Source organism: Cariama cristata, unplaced genomic scaffold, assembly GCF_000690535.1.
Source record: "Cariama cristata isolate BGI_N322 unplaced genomic scaffold, ASM69053v1 scaffold37142, whole genome shotgun sequence".
Taxonomy (NCBI): domain Eukaryota; kingdom Metazoa; phylum Chordata; class Aves; order Cariamiformes; family Cariamidae; genus Cariama; species Cariama cristata.
The window spans coordinates 45,737-56,198 of record NW_009606251.1 but is presented as its reverse complement, the minus strand read 5'-3'; positions in this window follow the sequence as shown (position 1 = coordinate 56,198).

Below are 10,462 nucleotides of genomic sequence, written 5' to 3'. Positions count from 1 at the left end.
TCAGGCTATGAATATGGCTGTAACTGCTTCCCCTTACACTGAGGTTGTGCTTGTGAATGAATGCAGAACACTATATAATCGTATATGTAACCTTGTACATATTTGCTTGGTACCAATTCTCGTTCTTTACTCGTTCTGGAGTTTCCCTGTGGCTTCTGCTATTGGAATTCCTACAGTCTGCAACCCCTTCTCAGCCCGTCCGATATTTCAGAGGCTCGAGCAACGGTATACCCTCTTCTTGGTGCTGGGGGACTCGGTCGCTCCAGGACAGAAGCAGCAGGTGTCTCTCTGCCCCCAGGGCAGGGGTACCCAAACGAGTGAGTCTGTACAGACACAGGGAGCGGCAGAAGGTGCCATTGCTGCTGCTTCCACCTGCACCATTACACCCTGCTCCAAAACCTGTGCAGAGGTGGGCAGGGAGCACAAAATCCTAGAAATCAGGTGAGAGCGGCTGTACAAATTGCAGCAGTACCCTCTAGCGGTTAGGAGAGGCTGCCAAGTTCTTCACGGGACTTTTTAATTAAGCTCAAAAGGTTCACGGGTTCAAGCAGAAAAGGTGAACTTTTAAACTAAGCTCAGTGACGCTACTTACACAACCTCTGTGACAGCAGACTGGCCATCAGCCAGATGCGATTCATTTTTGTGTCTTTCCCAGACAGCTCCCTGCAAGTAATTTTTAGGAACACGTAAAGGAATAGCAAAGCCAACCTTTTGCACATTGGCCGTAGAGATTGAGAGTACGGAAGAAATAGTATCTCCTCATCATACTTCATGTCTATAAGTGAATGTAGAAGATTCAGGAAAACAGCGTGTTTTGCCATGGCATCTAAGAGAGACAGAAGGATGCAGTAAGAGTTTGTATTGTAGATTTTACAAAAGAGTATTGTCTGTAACAGTATTCCCAAACAATAGCAGTTGTATATCTCCAAACCGCTATGAAATACAAGAGTCTCTGGAAACATGCAGTGGGGCATATTTCCTGGTATAAATCATGTATTGGAAAAATTACGCTGGCCTGAGGGTTTGCTTACCATCTTTCATCGAAGTGTCATCTTACCACACACTTTAACCTACTACACACACCATAAAGTCACTAGCACCCAGTAAATTCCTAGTAAGTTTTGTATAATTGCTGGCACTCCTATTCTGGAGTAAAAACCTGTCCAGCAATTTAAGACTTTGTTAATAGGGTTTTGTTGTGTATTTTACCTCTCCACTCAGAATACTATCATGTGACCCACTGAAGTAATGTAATAAAAAAATACAGGTGATCTTTGACAACGTGAAGACTCTTAACAACATACTAAACTTAAATGTAAGTCTGTTTACCTTTTGTGTGTTAATAGTTTGTCACGTTTGCAATGTTTTTGTGGGATCCTCTTGGAAGCTGTCTGCCTCTGACTCTTAGATTTGGTGGGAAGAGCCTGTTGTGGAAAAACAGGGTCCACCTCTCTCCAGGGAGGTATGGGCCTAGGTAAATCAGACCCTAGCAGGAAAATTAAGAGGAAAAAAGCTGACAAGGACAGGGGATCAAGGTTAGAATGATAAGAAAGAGCAATGCAGGAGGTTTGGACAATATTAATGAGTCCATGAAAGGCTTATGAGATTAACAGCTGGTCTCTGGAGAAGCTTTGCCCTACTGGATGAGTAGACCAGAGAATGGAAGAAGCCCCATGTTTCAGAGAACTTCACCCTGCTGAGCTTTCTTCTCTCACACTGACAGATCTGAAGGATAGGTTTTGAGGAGAACACATCATACCCCTTTTGGAACAATATTCTTATAATCTGTGACATGGAGCAGGAGAAAAAAGTTAAGCTTTCTCCAAAGATGAACCACAGTAACAGGTACCAAAAATAAAAATCCCAGATACCTTACGCTGCATGCTCTTTAGTGCTATATTAGACGCATTTCCAAGGTATTCACCACAATAGGGCTAGAGCAGGTAAAACATTTCCTACTCCTGAGCTTACCTCATTGTGAAGATTTATCTTCACCTATCATTAAAAGATACAAATGTTCCTACAGGGTTAATGCAACAAGGATGACCATGTTGTGGTATTTAGAATCATAGAGCTGGTATACCCCAACTACAGCAGCAGCCAGCCATAACATGGGATTGGCAGTTACCATTCCTATCTTGTGGCACCTCAGTTGCCCTGGGGCCACACCTCGACATTGAGCAAGACCCTTACTCTTCCAAAGCCTTACGGATCACTCTGTGACAAGTTCCCAGGCTAAACTGGGCAGCAGTCGAAGCTGCAGCCCGGTACTTTCAAGCCAGCAGACACATTAGGTTCCATGCAAAGTCAAATTTTGTTCCATTGTATAGCACCCCAGATACAGCGGACTTAGTGTGGGGTCATCATGGGAAGATATCTTGCAGAAGATCATATGGAGGCAAATACATCATTTACAACAATTTGCAAGATCGTGCCCCACTATATTCTCTGTGTGGGTAGAAGCGTGCCAGTACATGGGTCTCTATAGGAACATTACCTCACCAAGCGACTTGCAAAATTGAGTGCCTCATGTTACTCATACCCAAACTGCTACTTTCTCCACATTTTAAACACATTCTCCTAACGTGGTCAATTACATTACATTAAATCACAAGAGCATAATCTTTTTTGTACATAAGAGTTTAAGTTTTAGCTCTGTTTTAATACATGACTATAAAATTAAGAAATACCCTCCACTAACCTTTACCCATGGCAAGACAGCATGTATAAATGCTCCCTGCTTTAGGAATTACACTAGCAGTGTGAAGCTGCAGGGGGGAATCAAGATGTAATTATACTGGGTGGTTCTGTCTATAAAGTAATAAGAATCAAAATTGATAGCTAAAAAGCTTCTGATGAACTTTAGGGTCTTGCTCCTATCTTGCTTACATCTCTTATATTTGTTTCACTTTCATAAAATGTCAGGAAATTCACACACATTCTGTCAAACATCACATTGAAACTAAAATTTCAAATTTCAGCATAAGCGACCAGAAATCAAACTACTTGGATATAATTGATATGATAGTTAGTTATACAGTTATGACTACAAGGTCAGAAGTCAGACCCCAAATATCATACAAGCCTAGAAAAAGTAGTATTTGATGTTCACACGTGGCGTAATCTTCCATTCCCAACAGCTGAAGTGTCTGTAACCTGACCACTCATGAAGGCAAAGCTCCTAAATAATGCATGGCACTACCATGAATTAGTTCTTAACGCACACGCTTTCCATCAGTATCACAAGTCTTTTAATTTCAGACAGTAGTGCAGGTAGCCATTCTGAAGAGGGGAGGATAGAAATTAGAATTGCCAGAAAACTCTTTCACCAGTGGTTCCTAAATAGCACTGGACTAATAACGAAAGTTTCTGGCTTTGTGATATGGGAGGGGGGAAAGGAAAGATCCAACTAACTTTCAGATGTGATGCAGCTGCCCAGTTACAGAAATTTTCAAAGAGCCCAGACCATTATTTTATGGTCTGGTCTTCCTCCACAGAGCTGAATTTCCATACTGCAAAGCATTAAAACCTCTCAAACAATACCAAGAAAAACAGGGCTATCATCTGAGTAGGAGGAATAGGCTCATAAATCCCCTGGATATAATTGCAGAGGATGTCCCGTGAAGAACTTGGCCAAACACAACTCCTAAGATTAGCTCTCTCTACTAGAATAAACTGTAAAATTAAGAATATTTGTGCTTTATCTGGCTTACACCCAAATATATTACAGTTGACATTTCCTCCAACAATATGAGAATGTCATGCTAATCCCACCCTGATCCTGTTGCCATCATCTTTTGCTACACACTAGAGTGATTCTGCATGGCGGAAAATGATGGCAACTGCCAAAACTCATCAGCCTGAGCCAGCGGATGTCAGACAGGAAGAGCAATCGCAACGGAATACTCTTCTCACCGAAGACAGAACCGTGGGGTCAGGGAGCCAGTCTGTGTTCCAACTCAGCCATTACATGACAAGGGTAAATCACAAGCATCTCCATGCCACAGACTCCCTGTATACAAAATGGAGGAAGCTCCTTCTTCACAGGAGCGTGATGAAGTCTGCTGGGAGGTTTTTGCCTTTTTAGCTGGAGAGACACACGCAGGGATTGCATTATCAAGCTGACAAAGTAGTTCAAAAGGCACACGCCGGTTTGGCAAGGGATTTCTTACAAAAAAAAAATGTTGAAAACGGCTCAGTTAAAGAGGCTTCTTTGCAAATATTACGCTACTGCAAAATAGCTGCAAAAGAAAGCTAAACTGCCTGCTATTGCTAGCACTGCTGCTTGCCGTTCAAAATGTAAACAGTAAGGCATTAGAAATAGTATGTTAGTAAGTTAAGCTATTCAGAACTAGCATGAGGACAGAAAGGTTTTGAAGTTCTTAGCAGCTGTAACACTAACCTTAACTGCACATTTTCCATCCAGTGTGGATTAGAAATTTTAATTGATGATGCTGGTTGAGTGCAAAGAACTGACAGAATAAGTTGCAATCTAAGGGCGAGGAGAATACAGCTGCCGCACTGTAAACAGGCCCAAAGCTTTAATTTACGTTTTTAGTAGAGAATGAGAAGCTAGCCCTATTAATTTAAACTCTACAACCTGGTGAGGAACTTTCACTTTTACCAGGATCAGAGCTGAGGTCAGAAGACTGCCTGGCTCCCATCTGCTATTTCTGGTTAAGTTGCTCTTTGCATATAGAACTGTGACAAGCTTCAAAGAACAAGAATGATCCTTTTGCTTATGAAAGTTTAACCTTCAATTCTGAAAAGCTGTTCCTTGAAGTCTATCTGTAATTGCGCCATTTCCTGTCACCATGTCTGATGCTATCACTTGATTGAAATAAGCCATGGGAGGAAGAAGATAGAACTGCTCAACAGAATCGCTTTTTAATTCCAACATCACTTTTTAGAACTGCCACTGACACCAGCCTGGCCAATGCATCTCACACATTTTCCTCCACACTCAATGTTCTTAGCTCTTTGGCCTTCCTTTATGATTCAGTAATGTCTTAGACCCTGGGCAATTCTTTCACATTACCTGACAGCATGAACCTGGGACAAGATTTGACAAGCTTTTCAGAATGCAGTGGGTTAAAGACACATCTGATGCAAGTAGCAGATGAAATACAGAATTGTTCAATTAACTGATGCAGTCATCCTTGGAAAAGCTCCCAGATCTCTCATTAGTGCAAACTGGTGTCCATCACTCCCAGAGCTGTCACTCCTTGAATACTTATTGTTCATTCAAGAGCTCAGATCCCCACTATGCAAAGAACAGCAGCTGTTTAACAGTTAAACAGCTCCTATGCTCTACAAGAAAACTTGAAGGGGCCCGGGAGGCCAGACAAGAGGTGGAACTGCTGCCTCTAAGAGGGCCAAATGTCTCACTTTATGACTCCTCCCTTCACCTGTTTTTTGTTGCTTTCAGAAAGAAGAAACCAGGGTGAAAGGAATTGTTAAATGCTTAAACACAAAAAAATTACAAATCAGTGTAAGGCTGAATTTTCATTGACTCGAGAAGATAATGACCTTCAGCTCCAGCAAATACCATCATTGTCATTTTCCTTTTTCTGTTAACAGAAGGTAGGATGAACTTTGTCTTCCCAAACCCTTCTAAAGAAGATAAGGTGAGGTGAAAGATACTATTTGAAGACATTTTTCTTCCCAGGCTTTCTTTACTTGATGATGCAAGTGAATGCATTCATGATTTATGGTCTCAAACTATGAATCACACTTAGAACAAAATAACCTAAGCTCACAAACTACATCCTGCCCCTCCTGTTGCAGTTGGGGAGGTAGAGGCAATATGTCTCAACCTCGGGGGTGGAAATGAAATATCTAAAGACATTCACAAGATCCACACTTTCACAGACAAGGGTCCACAGGCAAGAGTTTATCGGTAAATGCAGGCATAGAACTATTAATGCCACAGGAGTAGAGATGTTTGTATCAATATGTAAGACTTTTCTTGTTTGTGACTAGTAAAATTTTTGATTGCTTTGGGGGTTTGAACCTCTTAGAAAGATTTCTGGCAGTTTTCAGTACATATATGCACCTACAGGCTAAGGGAGGTGTAACAAACATGCATGTTTCTCTATATTCCCCGCAAAGTACTGCCCATGTCGCAGGTGATACAGATGCTGATATTCTCTACTTTTCTGGAATAGAATTGTTCAGAAACTCTGGCAGTTTCTTGTACTATTTGATTTAAACGCAGTCAGTACCACTAAGCATAGAATTAAATAAAGGTATTCCGCTATTTAATTGCAGGAGAGGGAATCCTATGGTTGGTTCTGAAAATATAGGAAGTTCCCTAGTTATCTGGTGTCTGCTGTACTGAAGGACAACTGAGACAGTAACTTTAGCTAAGACTCCAATTCAACAGCTAGACTTCAAAGTAAGTAACCATATCACCATCAAATGGGTTAGAAATGTAGAAATGTAGAAGCTCAGTTTTTTGATGCCCCTGAACCGGATTTTCCTGCACCTATTATCCCTGCTCACAATGGAACAACAGTAGTAACAAAGAGTCAGTAAATAAGATTACAATGCCTATTTCTCCAGCTGTACAGTAATTTTATTTTAGATTATTACATCATGGGTTTGTAAAACTTGTGTAGGTCTGCAGACCATCTTACAGCAAAGCACGCATGCTGGTTCACAGAAAAAAAAAAAAAGAAAGCATATTCCAAACATTTTTGTTTGGTGTAAGGAGGAGGCTGAAATAACCTACCATGAAGTGAACTGTAAACTGTACCTAGACCTCTTCATCCACTATTTAATGCGCTCCGGGTACTAACATAGTATTCTGACCACCTTCAGTGTACAAGAGAGCACAGTGAAAAAAAAACCCTTGCAGTTACAAAGCTTGAGTAATTTTAAATGTCAGTTGTTGTCTACCACTCACTAAATCTTGTCTTGTTCTTCCCATTGGATTAAGCACCAGCTTCAGGGAGCCAAGGATCAAACGTGATTATTCCCATTGGACCTCATTTCAGTTTTGTTTATAATATCACAGAAAATAAATCACTAAAAAAAAGAAACTATGGTGAAAAAAAAAAATCAATGAAAGTTTAGATAAAATATATGCAGTTACATATTATTACAGTATGACTCACTCTGTCAAGCACCAGCCAGTGTAGAAAAGGATCTGCTGCTGCCTACTTGCTCTTCACTCAACATAAAGCCTTATTTTGCAAAAGAGACAAAAAACTAAATATTAGAATTCTATAGATCTTAAAGTAAGTTTGCTTTTGTAACCAAGCACTGGAATTTATGTGATTGTTCTCTCAGATACGAGAATAGTATATATCATAGCAGTGCTCATTTTGACTGCAGAAAGGTACTTCACTACACTGCTAGATAGAAGCGGACATCATCAGGGTCTGATCTTAGCATGAACGCCTTGTCAATCAAAATATCTTAATTAGAAACTCCAGATCCCAAGTTCTACTTAAAGCAGAGGAGGGAAGCTGAAAAGAGCAAGCATTTGAGATTAGAGCTGTGACAGGGCATGTCAAAAATGTTGAGAGGGAGTTCAGAAATATGGGGGGGCGGGGGGCGGCAGCAAGAAGTACAGGGAATTACTGAGGCTTTTCATGATCTCCACCATTATTTTCTATAAAAGAGCTGGATTTAAAGTTGTCTAAGAGATCCTGCTCCAGTTAACACTGGCTAATTTTAACCTCTTCCCCTCTGCCTTCTGAAGTTTTTACATAAAAAACTAGAAAATTAAATCCCTATAAAAGTAAACATTAAGAAAAGCTTGTTTTGTTTGTAAGTCTTTACGGAAAAAATCAGAACATCTTCAATGGACTCTGAAGACATAGGAAGAAGGGGTTACATGTAGTAGAACACAGTGCAGCCAAATTCAGCATGGTCTTTTGTCACATACACTTTCTGTACACTCACCACCCATCTTCATTACGTTTTGTACCACCAGATGGAGCTGCACTGTTTGTACGTCTATTACAATTTTCATGAGCACTCAGTATTTTACCATCTTGAATAGTTCATCCTTTTTAACAGATTTTTTCCTCCCTTATCTATTTTGCCATTTAAAAACCTGTTACATCAATTAAACTTTTCATTTTCCACTTCCAGCTCCACAGATGATTATCTCTCAGGGTCAATCACATCCCACTGTACATAAGCAAATGGCTTATGAATAATTAAAGGAAAAGAAGATTGCCTTTGTTCTATTTTATGACAAAATTGACTTGCTTTAAGCCTGGAATTACCTGAATGAGTATTTTGTGAGGCCTGTGTTTCTAAAGGGTGAGTTTATAGCAGCCAGCTCTCTAGGCAATGAGAAGATCACCCAGTTTTTATTCACATTTCTAGGGCTTCCATTTTCCCCATGTAAGTGACATACTGGGTAATTTTACAAATACAGCCTGTGTTACTGTCCCATACATACTTTCAACATACTCCTCGGAGACTTTTTAGTATTGACATTTGAAGAAAAAGCTGAGTAGACCGTTTCAGAATGATTCAACTTTGCCTTCTTCTAATGAATATACTTTGAACGGGCCCAGATTATCAGAGGGAAAGTGCTCTGGAACACCAGTTCCTGATCTGGGACCTCACAATTTGTCAATATTTGACAAGAGTTTAGAAATCGCCATGGGAAGTGTGAGCTTAAGCTTCCCTCCTTCCACTGAATTGATTTAACTCAAAGATTAAGTAATTTCAAGTATGTTTCACAGCAGATTTAAAACATACACTCCAGGGCACTTAATGGTCAAAAGTTAGAATGTGCAACTCATACCTTTTAGAATATATTTAATTCACTAAGAAATTAAAGGCCATGAAGGGCACAGAAAACATTATCATTAAAAAAAATAATCTTAACTCTAGGTACTGAGATTGAGAAATCTGTTCTCTCTTCCTTCACTTATGCCTTCCCCCCCTAGTTCCACGAGCAGATTCCAATCCCATGGAAGTCCATTCTATTACTATGACACACTTTCCAAGCCAGGACCAGACAACTGTAAGTCGTTCTTTTCCCACCTCCACACCCACTCATTATCCAAATACCTCAGATCCATTGGTCTTGTCCACCTTCATCATCTAACACGCTTCCTAAACATGTAAAGTTTTACTCCATCCTCCTTTGAGAAGACATCTCCTCATCCCTTCATACATCTAATACATACTCAGGAGCCCACAAATAAGAAACTGCAAGTGCTGCCACTAAGACCAAGCAGAGACAAACCATTCTCACATAGTAGTGTTCCCAGTTTATGAAACCTTGGCTCTTGAAATTTGCCAGCAGTGAGGAGAAGCTGCTCTTTTGGAACCACATCCCAGAATTTACCTTTAAGTCAGAATCTTTTCAAAGCCTACAGGAGGAGCTACTATGTTACTATGATTGCTATAGGTAAGATTACATAAGCCATTTTGATTTGAGGACTGATCCAAGCCCACTCTAAAATTAAAGGCATTCAAAACTCAAAGACTTGGCCCAAAATCAAAGACACAAGAGTTCGGCACTTCTCACTTTGCATACCCGTTTTTCTTCAGTTACAGCTCTCTGAATAACTAAGCCTACAAAGACAGATATTTAAATAATACAGTTTAAAGCTTCATATTTAACAGAAGCACTGTCTGTAACAAGAGGCATTTGCAACTGTTCGCATTTCAAATAAATCGCACTGCACATTAGCCTCTTGTCGCGAGAAGTTACTATCTTGGCATGTGTTTTATTGCCAGCAAAGGCATTCTCAGCACAGGCGGGAAGAAGCAATTTAACATACGGACAGAGATTAAGGAAGGTAAGACAGATCGTGTCTGCATTGATTTTATCATAGACTAGCCGAAGTCACATACGAAACATCCATTGGAATAAAAATATACCACGTGAGTGGAAAAAACAGCTATACCATTTGGAATTGGAAAAGACTAAATTTGAGTTCCCAAATTTAAGCATTTCCAGCCATGAGCTACTTACCAGTATTCTGCAATCCAAAAACCCAAAGCTCACAGTTAACGGCTGCTAGTTAAGTAATGTCGCCATCATATTTTCCATACTCACAGCTTTTAAAAACTTCTCATTGAGGCTGAGGATTTCCATGTTTGGTATGAAACCAAGCCATGGCACTGAAATTTCTCTTGGTTGGTACGAAATGAGGGAAAATCCACTTTTGTTTAGGTCAGAACAACAGAAGAGAATTTACCCACTAAAAATACAAAACAAAACCCTCCAGTAGACCAATACTAAGCTGTTAAACCAACTGCGTTTCAACACCTCTTGTTTCAGGAATTTGCTCCTGGGGGTATAAATTTTTTTTTTTTCCTCACCTAGATATAATTCTGCCTTGTAGAGATTTTGTTCATACTGAGCATTAAAATGACAACTACTTACCCTTCTCAATATCTACAGTAATGACAGCTAACAATGGCAACAGAGCTTATTTGCCCAGATCCTCAAATGGCAATAACACAAGATGTTCCACTCAAT